This window comes from Carassius auratus, chromosome 22 (assembly GCF_003368295.1).
Source record: "Carassius auratus strain Wakin chromosome 22, ASM336829v1, whole genome shotgun sequence".
Taxonomy (NCBI): Eukaryota; Metazoa; Chordata; class Actinopteri; order Cypriniformes; family Cyprinidae; genus Carassius; species Carassius auratus.
In genome coordinates this window covers 29,232,844-29,248,426 of record NC_039264.1, presented here as the reverse complement: position 1 = coordinate 29,248,426, position 15,583 = coordinate 29,232,844, and the positions used below count along the sequence as shown (strand labels likewise).

The 15,583-nt window shown below is 35.5% G+C and overlaps 1 long non-coding RNA gene across 1 annotated transcript in view; it reads left to right on the top strand.

Moving 5' to 3' along the window:
* LOC113040284 (uncharacterized) overlaps positions 1–14,461 on the top strand; it is a 30,147-nt gene extending 15,686 nt beyond the window's left edge. Inside the window, exons 3-5 of the long non-coding RNA XR_003275174.1 lie at positions 8,385–8,699; positions 9,595–9,889; positions 12,600–14,461. This is a non-coding gene — a long non-coding RNA (uncharacterized LOC113040284). The remainder of the gene's footprint in view (positions 1–8,384; positions 8,700–9,594; positions 9,890–12,599) is intronic.
* Positions 14,462–15,583: the final 1,122 nt, after the last annotated feature.

Below are 15,583 nucleotides of genomic sequence, written 5' to 3'. Positions count from 1 at the left end.
TGTGTGTGTGTGTGTGTGAGTCTTTTTGAATGTTTGAGTGTGTGAGCCTGTGTTTGAGTGTGTCAGTAAGTTTGTGAGTTTGAGTGTGTGTGTGTGTGTGTGTGTGTGTGGGTGTGTCCATCTCCAGGTCCAGGTTTGTGTGTATGTGTGTGAGCAAAATTTGCATCAAGAAGTCTGTGGAGCAGTCATAGCATAGAAAGTGTAGCAATGGCATAGCAATTTAGCAATAGCAATGTCTTTAAAGGGATAGTTCACCCAAAAATGAAAATTCTATCATCGTTTACTCACCCTCAAGTTGTTCCAAACCTGTATGAGTTTATTTGTTCTGCTGAACACAAACGAAGATATTTGATATACAGTGTTCCTGTAGCTCAATTGGTAGAGCTTTGCCTTATCAAGTGCAAGGTTGTGGGTTTGATTCCCCGGGAACACATGATAGGTAAAAATTGATAGCCTGAATGCACTGTAAGTCACTTTGGATAAAAGCATCTGCTAAATGCATTTATTTAATTAATTTATTTTGGAAGAATGTTTGTAACCAAACAGATCTCGGTCCCCATTGACTACCATAGTATATATTTTTTCCTACTATGGAAGACAATGGGTGACCGAGATCTGTTTGATTCTGTCATTCTTCCAAATATCTTCCTTTGTGTTCAGCAGAACAAAGAAACTCATACAGGTTTGGAACAACTTGAGGGTGAGTAAACGATGATAGAATTTTCATTTTTGGGTGAACTATCCCTTTAAGGTATGACACTAAGATATATACACTGTTAAAAATCGCTGTTAAAAATCGTAAATTAACAACGTTCAAAGTCGACACTCAGCGGCTGTGTTTCAAATCACACCCTACACCCTCATTCACTATTCCACATGAGTTTACTAATATAGTCCACCTGACAGAGAGAATGAAAATTAATGAGTGAATTCAGACAATGATCAACAGCTGCTGTTAACGAGTAGAATCACTGAAGAAAAAAGAAACAACACAAACACAAGAACTACAACTGACTTCAGCCACAGCCTTAGATGAAATCAACTGAAGATTTACCAACTTCACTCATTACTAACCAGACTGACTTTATTTCTATCAGATCAGAGAACAGAGATCGAAAGATCTTATTGAGAATTACAGAGATTTAGATGATAATGTTACTGTTTCGTTTGACATCACCATGGTGGAGATCAGTGTTTACTTTAGTTGGGCTCCTGACCATTGAGTTTTGCACTTTACATTTTGTTTTATTGCTGTATTTGTATCTTTATGATGCATCTGTTACAGCAGTATTAATTTTGATAGTCAAGTGATTATGGTTGTTTCTAACAGGCATGATCTACTAGACTGACTTAAAGTGTTGCTATAATAATCAAATATTAATTTGGTGTTGAAATATTTGAGTGAATGACACTTCAATTTTGTAAGATTGAAAAGTAGTGTGATAACCAGTATTTATGGATTTAACGACTAGTTTTAGTTAAAAAGTATTTCGGGCAGCAGTCCCCACAACACTCAAAGAGAGAAATCAACAATCAGCATATGAATCTCAACAATGGTGACAATCAAAAGGTTCATTAAGCAATGCATGCTGGGTACCAGCACAGGATAAAACTCATCCATGATTCCCAGCATGCATTGCGGCATGAATAAATTATGCCCCTGAATTGTTCACTTATTTTCTTGAATTCTTATGTGCTTATAATTTTGCATTTGTCTTAAGTTTTAGAAGCATGTGTTGTGATGTTCAGAACTGATATGTTTATTTATTTTGTGGATTGTCACCATTGTTGTGATTCATACGCTGATTCTTGATCTTTCTGTCTAAATATCAGCAAAGGTTTTTTATTTTATTTATTATGAGTGAAATTTTCTTAACAGTCTTTCATAACTTATGGCTCAGCAGTGTATCTTCTTATGCTGTAGTATCAATATTCAATAAGAGAAGAGACACGGGATTAGATCAGAAATAATAGTATTTGTTCTTGTCAATCTATAAACAACAATATCAGATTTCTTTTCTTCTGTGTACTTTTGTTTTGCTATAACAGGTTCCAAAGGCGCATTGTTACAGCATGAAAAAAAAAAAAACCTTAGTTGTTGAAAAGTCACGTTCAAGAGCCCAACTAAAGTAAACACTGATCTCCATCATGGTAGTGAAAAAACACCTAAACCTATTTAACTCTCCATAAGTTCTTCTGTAGACATCTGACAGAAATAAAGTCAGTCTGGTTAGTAATGTGAATCTGGTGAAGCTGTTTTAGTAGTTGTTTAATCAGATCTTGAGAGATTTGATGTATTCTTTTATTCAGTTGATTTCATCTAAGGCTGTGGCTGAAGTCATTTGTAGTTCTTGTGTTTCTCTTTCCTTCAGTGATTCTGCAGGTGTTTATCACTAATGCTCAATCATCAATTAATCACCAAATTATCTCATTAACTTCACTGATTCAGTGTTACTCTAACACTCTGTAGTGTGCTCACATTATAAGTGTTCATTTAAAACTGAGGATTTTGTTGTGGGGTTTAAAGGGTTAAAGATTTAAGATGAAGAAAAAACGGCATGAAACATAATTTAACAGTATTAAACTGTAATTAATTTACAGGAAACAAACTATAGAAAAACAGTTATTTACTGGCACCCCTGCTGCCAGTAAATAACTGTTTTTCTACTGTTTCTTGCCGTAAATTAATGGTTGCCAGCAAAAAAAAGTGTTTTTCTACAGTTTTTTGCCGTCAAGTCAAGGAAAAACAGTAATATACTGTAAAATGTAAACGTCAGATTTACCAAATGAAAAAAAAGTTAATTTAACTAAAATATTTGTAAACATCCATAGAAAAAAATTAGGCAAAGTCATACACTGATAATGAGAGTAAATACTGAACTTGACTGTATTAATGTGTGTTTGCACAAGAGAGATCATTTAGTTTAATGTAGTTTTGTTGTTCACCATTGTGCTGGAGAGTATAGCCGGTGCTTCACTCAATGATGAGCCACAAATTCTGATTTACTGCTGCTTTATATAAAGGCAGTAAATGTGGAGTCGCTGATACAGTGGTGATCTCTGTGTTAAGTACTTCAGCACATACATGTGTAATACAGCTGACAATGAGCTGCAGTGATTTGAGTAAAAGTCATGTATTTAGTTACTTTATTACTGCACATTAAGTGTAAGAAATATTCCTTCTCAGTGGACTCAAATTAAATAAGTTCATAGTACTAACATCGTAGGAATGCTAGTTTTAAAAACTCGAACTGTTTGAAGCAGTGGGAGTGGAGTTAATTTCCATGTTATAATTTACGGTAAAATACTGTTAAAAAATAAGATTGGTAAATTAATGGTTAAGAGCTGTAAATTAACAGTACTTTACTGGCACCCCTGCTGCAAGAAAATTACTGTTATTTAACGGCAAAAATTTTTACAGTGTAACTTAATACCCCTTCCCCGGTCCCCAAACACCACCGCAAATAGAATCTAATTATGTGGGAAACACTGAGAACTATGCAGTTGTTGCCTTTAATTTCACATGGTTACAGTTAATGTTTTCATTTAAGGCCAGTTTTATGTAGTTTCAACCCAATTCAAAAACAAAAGCTAAATGCTGATTTCTGTATCATCTATGTTTGTATTGAATGTAGGCTACTTACTGTGCTGTTACTGCAGTTAATTTCAGATGGTTACGATTATTGTTTTCAATAGCCAAAAGCCAGTTTGGCCTATTAAATACCAAATATCTTGTTTATGCACACTTTCCTTCTTTCTGGTTTGTTGCTTAAAGGAAGAAAAATATCGTAAATAAGTTATCATAACTTTAGTCGGTCAAAAACCTCATAAACAGGAAATGTTTACATTTTAAGTTTTGCAACAACGCACCCAAATACAGTAACAGCAATAATGTGGATACAAGGATTTCAGTCTTGAAGATATAAAATAAATAAATAAGGGGAGAAACCATGATCCACTATACTTAATCTATTGTGATTTATTTGTTATTAAATAAACTTACGTTTCACCAGATTGCCCTTGATTCAAGCCTTCGGTTTACCCGCGCTCATAACATTAGCACAGAATCAGTTCAGAATTAATCACCAAAAGAATCAGTTCGGTTCAGACGCTCTGTGAGTCAGTCGGCTTCATGCTGAATCATGCATACGTAGTATCATCAATTCATCGGTTCTCAAATCAAACGCGTACGAATGAAACGGTTTTCGGTTCAGTGTACTGATGATCCGGAAACCGATGCAAACGGTTCTTGACTCAAGAACGAGAATCGCTCCAACCAGCACGTGCTGCAGTTCAGTTTCATCAGCTGCTCTACTCGTGTTCATGTTCTGTTTACTACAAACTCAATTTGTGAACGTGTCATCATTAACTATAAATACAGGGTACAGTACAGATATCTCATAAATCATCCCTTATTCCTATTAAACATAGAGTCTTTAGAGTCTTAATTATTGTCCAACTTCCCTGAAAACCCCTTTGGCCTATAATCTAACATAATAATTTCACAAAATACACAGATTAGATACATTCATCCTTTTAAAAAATGCTAATTAAAATATAGTTATTTTATCTCACTTTCTGATGTTTATCAAAATACTTCGATATGCATTTTGTTCTCTTGAAAAAATTGCATGCATGCGCGGTATCATCCATTCATCGGTTCTCAAATTTGACACATCTGACAGAAACGGTTTTCGGTTCAGTGTACTGGTGATCCGAAAACCGATGCAACCGGTTCTTGACTCGTGAAAGAGTCAGTCTATTGTTCGTTATCTGGCTCTGCTTGGTGTTCATCTTCAGTCAGTGTACTGTTTGAGTACATGCATTACTCCAGGATATTGGTTTGTTTTAACTCAGAGGGAGTGTCAGCCACATTAAAAAAGTTAACAGCTTAAGTCATTTGTGGATTAATACTTACTGGAGACGCGAACCGTTTCAAATGATTCAATTCGATTTGGTGAACTGGTTCAACTGGTTCACTAAGAAGAACCGGTTAAATTGAACGATTCGTTCACTAACCGGACATCACTGATATAGACAAAATTATTGAAACCAAAGCTAACTGACACAAATAAATAAATGTTAATATCACTGCTTATATACCTGAGCATGGCTGACAGAGTTGACTGATGTCCAGATGTGTGGTCTGGTTTGTGATGGGATTGTTGATCACACAGCTGTAGCTGTTTTTCTCCTGATATTCCACCTCCAGAGGTAGAGAGAGACTGATGCTGAGATCAGACACACTGATGCTGGACAATAAACTGTTTCCTTTGTACCAGGACAGAGTCACATGACCCACATTCACCCCTGAACACAACAATGAACAATTCTGCTGTGATGAAGATGATGATGATGATGAACATTGGGAAGAGTCTCTGCTGATGACAGGAACAGGCAGAGAAGCTGAAACCATGATAAAACAAACAAAAATACATTATGGATGAAATATCTTCAAGCAGCAGTCATAAGGCCATCTATGAACTACATTACACAAAGCAAAATGCAAATAAAATGAAGGAAGATCTTTAGTCTATATATGAGATTCAAACCCACAACCTTGTGATTAGGAGCCAAGGGCTATCCACAGAGCCACACCTTTAACAACTTATGCAAATGGTTAAACTGTTATTTATATTTGAGACAAGAAAATGACAGATATAGTGCTATTGCTTTTGCTGCTATTGCTTTTTTTTTTTTTTTTATAATAATAAAAAAAAATATCCCTGTTGCACAGTACAGGCTTCAGGCTCAGGAAAAGGCCGTAATAAAACCTACTATGTTTAATTTTTATGCAGGTTCTGAAGAACCTACCCATTTCCAACTGGCAAAAAGTTTTTTTTGTTTATCCAGTGATGAGTGTTGACATTGCAAGTAATAACGGTAACTCAGGGTTTAGGAATGTACATTGTGACACATGCATCAGACTATGAATATACAGGATATAATAATGAACTAAAGATTACCCAGGATCCCATTTACTCACCGTAGACTGTAACAGTGAATTTGTAATTCATCTCTGTTATGCTGTTACTGATGGTCACTTCATAAAGTCCAGAGTCTGTAGTGTTGATGTTTGTGATGATCAGAGATCCAGTCTGATGATCCAGCTGCAGTCTGTCTCTGAATCTCCCATCAGGACCATCATGGATTGTTTGGGTCTCTCGACTGATTTTAGCTATGAGAGACATGTTAGGTCCAAATGTCCATGCTATCTTATCACCTGTCTGTATTTCAGTAAGACTAGAGTTTAGACTCACTGAATCTCCTTCCATCACTGACACTGACTTTACTCTATCTGTTTCCCCAAACACACCTGAAGAACAAACACAAACAGATTCTCAATCACACATGTTAAAGATAAGTTGAATGACGTTTTAACTGAAACCGTTTTCAATTACAAATGTTGGAAAGGTAAAAAAAAATTAAATGGCATCATGGAACATAAATGGCCAGGTAAAAAAAATAAACAAAATAATAATAATAATTACATGCATAATATAGCGAAATTTTGTAAAATTCGGTCTAGTATAAATTGATGGTGGGATTGAAATTCATTAGAGCACTGCACAAATAACATGCAACATCCATCCATCTATTTTCTACCCTTTATCTGGGACCAGATTATTTGATTTATAGCATGCAACAATAAATCATAAAACATGTCAATAACTTACCAACCAGACACCAAAAGCACAAATAGCAAAAAGCCAATGTGTGAAGCATTTTCTTCAACACTTCAGAGGTTTAAAAGAGATTCAATTATGTTTGAAAACCCGAGAGCACCAGTCGTAAAGCTGCGTAGTGAAGAAACTGTTGACAGTGCAAACTATTTGCTAACTTCCACCAGACTGAATTAGACCACAACCCCTCAAACACACTTCCTTTTACATTCACTGACACCAATTAATTGCCATATTTGAAATGCTGGATGAAAAAAAAAAACTTATCTTAGACACACTTTAGTCCATTTATATTAAGTATTTCATTTAAATCTCTTATATACAAAATATATGTATTTTTAAATCTTGCAATAGGGCTGTGATATGGCCAAAAAAATGCATCACAATAAAATCTTCATATCTGTTGATATCAAATTATAAATGTTGAATCTTTTTATCTTTTTTTGTTTGTTTGTTTGTTTAAAGGCAGATATATTCTCTTAAGAGAAAAGTTATGAAAACCAGACTGTTATTTGTGGTTTGTGTTACAAAAACAGTAACATCTGTAAAAATGTCCACATCAGCTGAGCCTTTTGGGACAGAACAAGTGTAATTTTGTACCATTGCAAAAGAAAACACCTCATTGCTTCCAGTTTGCCCACTCATTTAAAACGGCAACAGAGAAAATTTCTGTTTGGTGAGAAATACAAACTCTCAATAATCATTTTCTATTAAAGACAAATACAATCATGTTATTTATTCCAGTCCAAGATTGTTATGTTGAGGTCTTAAATGAATCACAAAGCCTAATGAAATGTGGAGGGAAACAAAAACGCACACACACACACACACACACACACAAAACATCACTGTTGCAAAACTGGACTCTAGCCACCACACTCTTCACACATGCTCACTCAGTCAAGACACAAAGACAGACGCAGTTTAAAAATATATATCATTGACTTAAGACCACACAGCTCTCAGATCTTTTCTTTAAAAACAGCTGGAAGATGATGTTTAAAGAAAAAACTTTTGTAGCTGCCTGGTTTGGTTTTACTTGTCTGGTTGGTAAGTTACATTTTTTGGTTCTGGTGTTCAACTAAACACTATTTAAATAAGTCACAGAATGTGTTCTTGCATTTTTCTTCGATATTATGAGATGTAGTCTGGATTCAGATTTTTACTAATTATTTGTGTTTATCTCATGAAATTAAAGCTATGATGCTAAACATAACAGCTGTATTTTCAGTCAGATATTCCCATTTGAGGTACAAAGCATTTATATTTTCCCAGTAGGATGTAATGTTCCAATGAGCTTCAGTTTCACCTCGAATAAAAATAAATGAATGAAAACTCAACTTGTGGTCCTTTCCCTAATCCATTTCATTTTCTCTCCTGCTTTGCTAACTGTCAGTGCTCTATAGCCTACTGTCCTCTGTCAATACGTGGTAAAATAAATAAATACTAGATATATAAGTTTAAAAAATCAGGTTTATAAAATTGTTTATAAGAATCTACTAAAATTCAGATATCATCCATCCTGTACATGTTTTTGTACCTGGCCATCTATTTTCCATGCTGTTGTTTCAGTCTTTTGCCATTTCAAACTTTCCACATTTCAAATGTTTGTAATTTCAAAACAACTTTAAACTTCAGTAAAAGCTTTATTAAACTTAATTGTAATATGTGTGACAGAATCTTTTTCTGTTTGTTCTTCAGGTGTGTTTGGTGAAACAGATACAGTGAAGTCAGTGTCAGTGATGGAGGGAGATTCTGTCACTCTAAACTCTGGTTTTACAGAAATACAGACAGATGATAAGATAGTGTGGTATTTTGGGAATGAGAGATCTGTCATAGCTAAAATCAATCCAATCCTTGTTTCTGATGGGAGATTCAGAGACAGACTGCAGCTGGATCATCAGACTGGATCTCTGACCATCACAGACACCAGAACCACAGACTCTGGACTTTATGAAGTGACCATCAGTAACAGTAGCACAGATACTACATATGGATTCACTGTTACTGTCTTTGGTGAGTAGAAAAATACGTCTCACTCTCTTCTTATTCTTCTTTTTTTTAAGCATGTATAAGAAGTACCGTCTTTACACAAAAGCCTTTTATTTTTGCATACTGAGGAAAAAACATTAAGTTAAAAATAGTATTTAAGTTACAGACCTCAAAACTTCTTTCTCTTTTGAAAAAAAAATATTAAAATGAAATTAATGAAAGGACGTTTTACACCTCTAGTACATTACAGTACTGCCTCCACAGTAATAAATCATTGCCTCAGCGACACAAGGGCCACTAATGCTTAATAGATTACCGTATTTACCGTACCTATAAGTCGCACTTTTTTTCATAGTTTGGCTGGTCCTGCGACTTATTCATCAAATTAATTTGACATGAACCAAGAGAAATTAACTTACAGAAAACATTACCGTCTCCAGCCGCGAGAGGGCGCTCTATGTTGCTCAGTGCTGCTGTAGTCTACAACTGAGCAGCATAGAGCGCCCTCTCGCGGCTGGAGATGGTAATGTTTTCTCTTGGCTCTTGGTTCTGAATAAATGCGACTTATAGTCCAGTGGGACTTATATATGTTTTTTTCCTCATCATGACGTATTTTTGGGCTGATGCGACTTATACTCAGGTGCGACTTATAGTCCGAAAAATACGGTAAGTGACTGAACAGCCATTATTCCAAGACAGCAAACCTTTTCAGGAGTTGTTCAAACAAGACATTTTTTGAGCTCCATTTTCTATCAGTATAATTGTTTGTTAACACACATTAGATTATGGTCTTTGAGTGTGTTGTAACATATGGCTGTATTCAGCAAAATCAAAATCAAGTGTTTCATTCAGATGGTCAGCATCACAAGGTTTGTATAGTATTCATTACAGATCTTATACATTCCTATTTCTCTTTCAGCTCGTCTGCCTGTTCCTGTCATAAGCAGTAACTCTTCAAAACTGTTCATCACCATCAATGTCCAAATGTTCACTGTTGTGTTCAGTGGTGAATGTGGGTCATGTGACTCTCTCCTGGTACAAAGGAAACAGTTTATTGTCCAGAATCAGTGTGTCTGATCTCAGCATCAGTCTCTCTCTACCTCTGGAGGTGGAGTGTCTGGATGATTTCTACAGCTGTGTTGTGGCTTATTCATTCACCATCCAGACCACACATCTCAACAACACTCAACACTGTCAACCATGTTCAATGAAAGGTAATCATTGTGCGATCTTTTCACTACAAATGCTTTATCTGTAGTCGTATCTATACCTTGAATACAATACTACAAGTCAGGGCTCACACCAAACAGAATCATCATTTTAATATTTCTGTTCTTGTGTCCCTTATTGAACCTTGCCATTTAATACAATTATTTTGTTTTATAAGAATTTATATACAGTTTTTAAACACATTTCAACTTAAAACTGTTATAACACATGATAATTAACTCCCTGGGGTCGACAGTCACGCCAGCGCAACTGGCTCATTTTTTTTCTGATCAGTGTGAAAGACACTAAAAATACTCTGTCCATTTTGGTCACACTGATAAGTGTTATACATCATTTGAAATGGTTACGTGTCTACTTTTATTTCTCTACACTCACAATAGCAACATAACTTTGTGCTTTTGTAAAATAAAATAAAAAACAGGGTGTGCTTTCTGTCTTCACTGTCTGATACAAATGAGCCAGAACTCAGCAAATACTTTACACACAGACATTACAAATATGTCTATAGAAAGCTTGAAATGTCTGCTTTTAAATTATGTAAATTTGTAATTATGTAAATTATGTTGATAAATATTCTGTGATAAAGTAATGTGTATGAAATCAGCACAGTGTACAGTTTTTCCCATTTGAGCTCATTATCTGTGACGTGATCACACCCACAAGTTACTTTCGCTTTTCATATTACAATCATCTATGTGAGATGCACAACATGTAAACAGCCAAATCACCTCCGTACACAAAACTTTTTTTTTTCTTTTTTTTTTTTTTTTCAAAGGAAAAGATCTGTTTTTAGTTGTACCTTGAAAACTGAGAGGGATTTGGCTGTCTGGATGGAATTAGGTAGGCCATTCAACCAACAGGGTATGGTGAAAAAAAACATCCTTAAGAGTGATTTGTTTTGGGGGTTTTTTGCCCTCTGTGATGGGACCATGCATGACCCACTACCCGTTTACTGAACGCAAGCTTCTGAAGAGGATATTGACACATAGGAGAGATTTGAGGTAGGAGGGTGCATAGACCATGGATGTTCTGTAGGAACTTCCTACATCTTGATTCGAGTCACAACTGGAAGCTAGTGCAGAGAAATGAGAAGCAGTGAGACATTGGCTGTCTTGGGTTCAACGGAAAAAAAAAATGTGCTGCTGGATTCTGAATAAGTCCAGCCAGAAGAGCATTGCAATGAAATGACAATGGCATGGACAAGAAGTTGTGGTGCATTTTCTGTTAGGACACTGTTCTGTGAAGGAATCTTCCTGATGTGTAGTGCAAACATGCATGATCAAGATGTCTGTCAGGCATTCTGAGATGCGTGCAGGTACCATTGAATCCTCTGGTTGAAATGAGAAGCAAAGCTGCATGTCATCAGCATATCAGTGGTAGGGAAACCCATGTGCCTGAATGATGGGTCCCAGTGATGAAGTGTATTTACAGAAGAGGAGGGGTCCAATAACTGATCCCTGAGGAACCCCAGTGATCAGTTGGTGTGATCTGGATACCTCTCCTCCCCAAGTCACCCTGAAGGACCTACCTGTGAGGTAAGACTCAAGCCAGTGGAGTGCAGTTCCGGTGATGCCCAGCAATGAGAGTGTGGACAAAGGATTAGATGATTTACAGTATCGAAACAGATAGATCTAGCAGAGTAAGAGCTGAAGATTTGGACTCAGCTCTTGCACTCCGTAGTGTTTCAGTGTCTGACAGTAGGGCTTTTTCAGTTGAATGCCCACTTTTAAATCCAGATTGGTTATAGGCCAGCAGATTTTTCAATGAAAGGAAGCAGGACACTTGGTTGAACACAACATGTTCAAGTGATTTAGCTATGAAAGGGAGGAGAGAAACGGAACTGGAGCTTTCAACAGATGTCTAGTGTAGACTTTTTTTTTTTTTTTTTTTTTTTTTAGTGGGGTTACCCGAGTCTGCTTGAATCAGTTGGCAAAATGCCTGTGAGAAGAGATGTGTTAATGATGTGTGGGAGTGAAGGCAAAAGTGCAGGAGAAATAACTGGAAACAGGGGGGATTAGGTGTAGAGGGCAGGTGGTAGGGTGGTTGGGGATGATAAGTTTAGAGATTTCATCTTCTGTAAGATGAGATACAAATCAAATAATTAACCTGACTGCATATAAATATGTATTGATCCTTTATTACTGAGCAAAACAAAACTATAAATAAATAAATAAAAACATTCTGAATTTGTCGATTGTGGTGATTTGAAGGTGGCTCCACATGACAAGTGAACAGTTCCTCTGTCACAGTGAGTGCCGGTGCCCATTAGACATGTGCTGGTATAATGCGATATATCACGGTAGTTGCCAGTAAGTTACCGTAAACACCCTTTGAAATGTGTAACAGTGTAATTAGGGTCTTCATTAAATGTTATTTAAAAATATTATCCATCTTCCATCCTGTAATAGAACTAGATAATGCCAAAAACAATGCATGAAAGTTCCAGTTTCACTCTGGAACTTATCTAATGTCCTGCCATACTTTGGCCGTGTTGAATATAGTAGAGTTATTCATTTATTTTTTCAGGCAACAACTTAAGCAGACTTAACACATAGTTGTGCAGAATTTAAGCTGCACTAAGATTCACACCCCTGCAACTCTCTTAACTCCAGTGACTATGACATTGTCCTCCTCAAAAGAAATGTTGGTGTCCAAATGTACTGTCCTGTTTCATGTTATTTTTTATTTCCTCAGATTGTACCTTCTGCTGTCATTTTCCTGAAGTTGTGACCCGATTGGTCATCTCTGTTCTGGTGGGTGTGGCTGCTGCATGTATTGTGGTGTATGACATCACATCCAATTTGAAAAAAGGATAGATCATAACAGACGTCATCATCATCATCATCATCATCATCATCATCATCATATGCTCACAGATGAATCATGTATTCTGACTTTGTTAGTGTATCCACTCTTTGCCAGAACATTTTTACTTTCACACAACTGGCTCAGTTTTCAGTTATATTTTTAGATTAACATTCAGTTCTTTTAATGATTTATCATTTTCCTTTTAATGTTTTTTAAAAATTAATTTCATTTATTTTTAATAAGAAATAGTCAGGTTATTTTAAGTGTATAAGCTTATTTTACATGGGTTTTCTTTCATCGCTTGATTATAGGCTTGTTATCATTATCGTATTATCCTTATTATTTGCATCATTATTAGTGTATTATTATAATTTATGCAGCTGCTGACATATGAAATATGCCAGCAAATATAATATATATATATATATATATATAATTTTTTTTAGCTCATTAGCATCACCTGCTGGTTCAGTTTTAAGAGGGTGCATTAATCTGTGTATGTGCATAGCAAACTCCTGAACTAAATTTATTATCAAGGTAGTATCGTTTTTGAAATAATATATCTTTTCAGTATGTGCAGTCTTGTTAAGTAGTGAGGTACTGTTTCTGTACCCAGCTCCGCTTTCACCCAGCTGCCTATATTGTAATGATTTTCACAAAAATTAAAAATAATTTTGAAAAGAAGAGCAAAAATCCTCAACCAGTGTTTTTTGTATTCTCTGGGTGAAGAAGGGAATCTGATTTGGGACTCGTCATGTACACTGTGTCAGAAGGGAGGTTCATGGATATTTTTAGTTTAAATAAATTTGAACCAGTATTTATGATCTTATATAAATATAAAAGCAATTTTAAAATTCATTAAGAAAATTAGACATTGAAATAGAATATAGATCAGATTATGGATACCTAGACGGGTATCCCTTCACACTTAAGCAATCTGCCAATAAATCCACAGAAGAAGAAAAAATATGATGACCGCTTCGTTCCAGTCTATGTTTCCAGTTCATTTTTTATGCTCTCTAAGGGACATTATGGGCACTCCAGCTGGTAATTATGTGACTGTGTTGGAGATGGTGGAATGATAAATACTGTGAGATGGGTGCGTGGTCACTCAAGGCTGCTTTTTATTGTCCTGGTAAACGCAACTGGGACAAACAGGACCGTAGATTGGTTAGAGTGCAGCTCAATGATGACAAAAGACTTAAATGAATAGTAAATAGTAAAATAAACAAGAGGTTCAGAGTTTACAAGAAGTTTAATACACACACTCTTACCATCACAAATAACACATATTTGACTCTACTAACAGGACTAGAAGCTGACAAAAAAAAAAAAAGATCTATTGTGTAAGTTCAGCTTTGGGCTAGAAAACAATCCAAACTCAGTTAATAAGACAAAGCGATCATCATTGCAGCTTACCAACAGGGAGGCTTCATGAGACTACTGGCAATTACATACCCAGCTAACAATTTTTGGTTACTGGAACATTTTTGGTTCACAGAACGTTATTTTTTATGGTTTGTTTTTGATTGGCCAGGAAAGTTTTCTTAGCATTCCCAAAATGTTAGTTTTTGGCTCCCAGAACATTATTATAACATTCCCCTACCATTAATTTTAAGTTCAAAGAATGTTATTATAACGTTCTCCTAACCTCTCTTCTCCAAAATGATCACCTCTGTGGATGTCAGTAGTCATCCAGCACACTCATAACCCTATATGCGGCATGGAAATTTTCTCTATGGATGCCCAATCAGCAGTGTTGGGGAAACTTACTTTTAAAAGTAATTCATTACAATATTGCGTTACTTCCTAAAAAATAACTAATTTGTTACTTAGTTACTTTTTATTGAAAGTAATGAGATTCGTTACTTTTACGTTACTTGTTAAATCTGGGCTGGGCTTGCTTGTTTGCTTTTAGTATAAGAATGTTTATTTTGGGCAAATGTAAAAGCCCTTTTGCACCAAAAGCCTTAGGCTGAACGAAATGTAAATTCACAAATGTACAGTAAAATGCACAATAAGAAAGATCAATGCTCTTCAGCAATAACAGAAGAATAAATGTTTATCTTGTGTAATTTTTGGTTGAATTGGATCGTTGAAGGTCAGCAGCAAATTGGTTAATAAAATGGGATTAAATACATAAAAGATATTTGTATTATTTAACATATTTCATTATTGCAGCTTTGCAACTTATTCTGAGTTGCTTTTAAGTGTTTGTTTGTTTGTTTTTTTGGGGGGGTGGGGGGGATTTTGAGGAAATCAATCTTTTTTTTTTTTTAGAGTGAGTTGAATTATTGCATGTTCAGATTTATTCTAGAACTAAAGTAACATCTTACTCCCAATTTCTCTCAACACGGGGACAGGAGAGCTTTCCATCAATAAATGGAGAAAAAAAGTAACTTCTATATTTTCTTGTACTAGTTACCTGAAAAAATAATCTAATTACGTAACTCATGTTACTTGTAATGTGTTACCCCCAACACTGCTAATCAGTAAAAACCACATATTGTTTTTATCTGTTGTTTAAGTAATAAATACAAATGATAAGCTGCCAAAAATCATGGGATTGTGGTCATGTTTCAGTGCGACAAAGAAAGTCAAACTTACTGTCATTCAGGAGATTATAAATAAGAGGTCCTTCGTTTTTTGTTAATGAGCGAATATTAAATAAGCAAAAAGTAAGATCAGTCGTACTGGATTTATGCATGTACTTCTGCCAAGGATAGTAGATAATATCCTGGTGAGATTGAAGGGTAAGTGGTGGTTTAGTGACACGGAATTGCAATGAAATAAGATTTACTGAAGGTGAGCCACTGATGTGACATGAACTTTTTTACCAACGTATTTACTATACGTTTTCTAGACCTGGT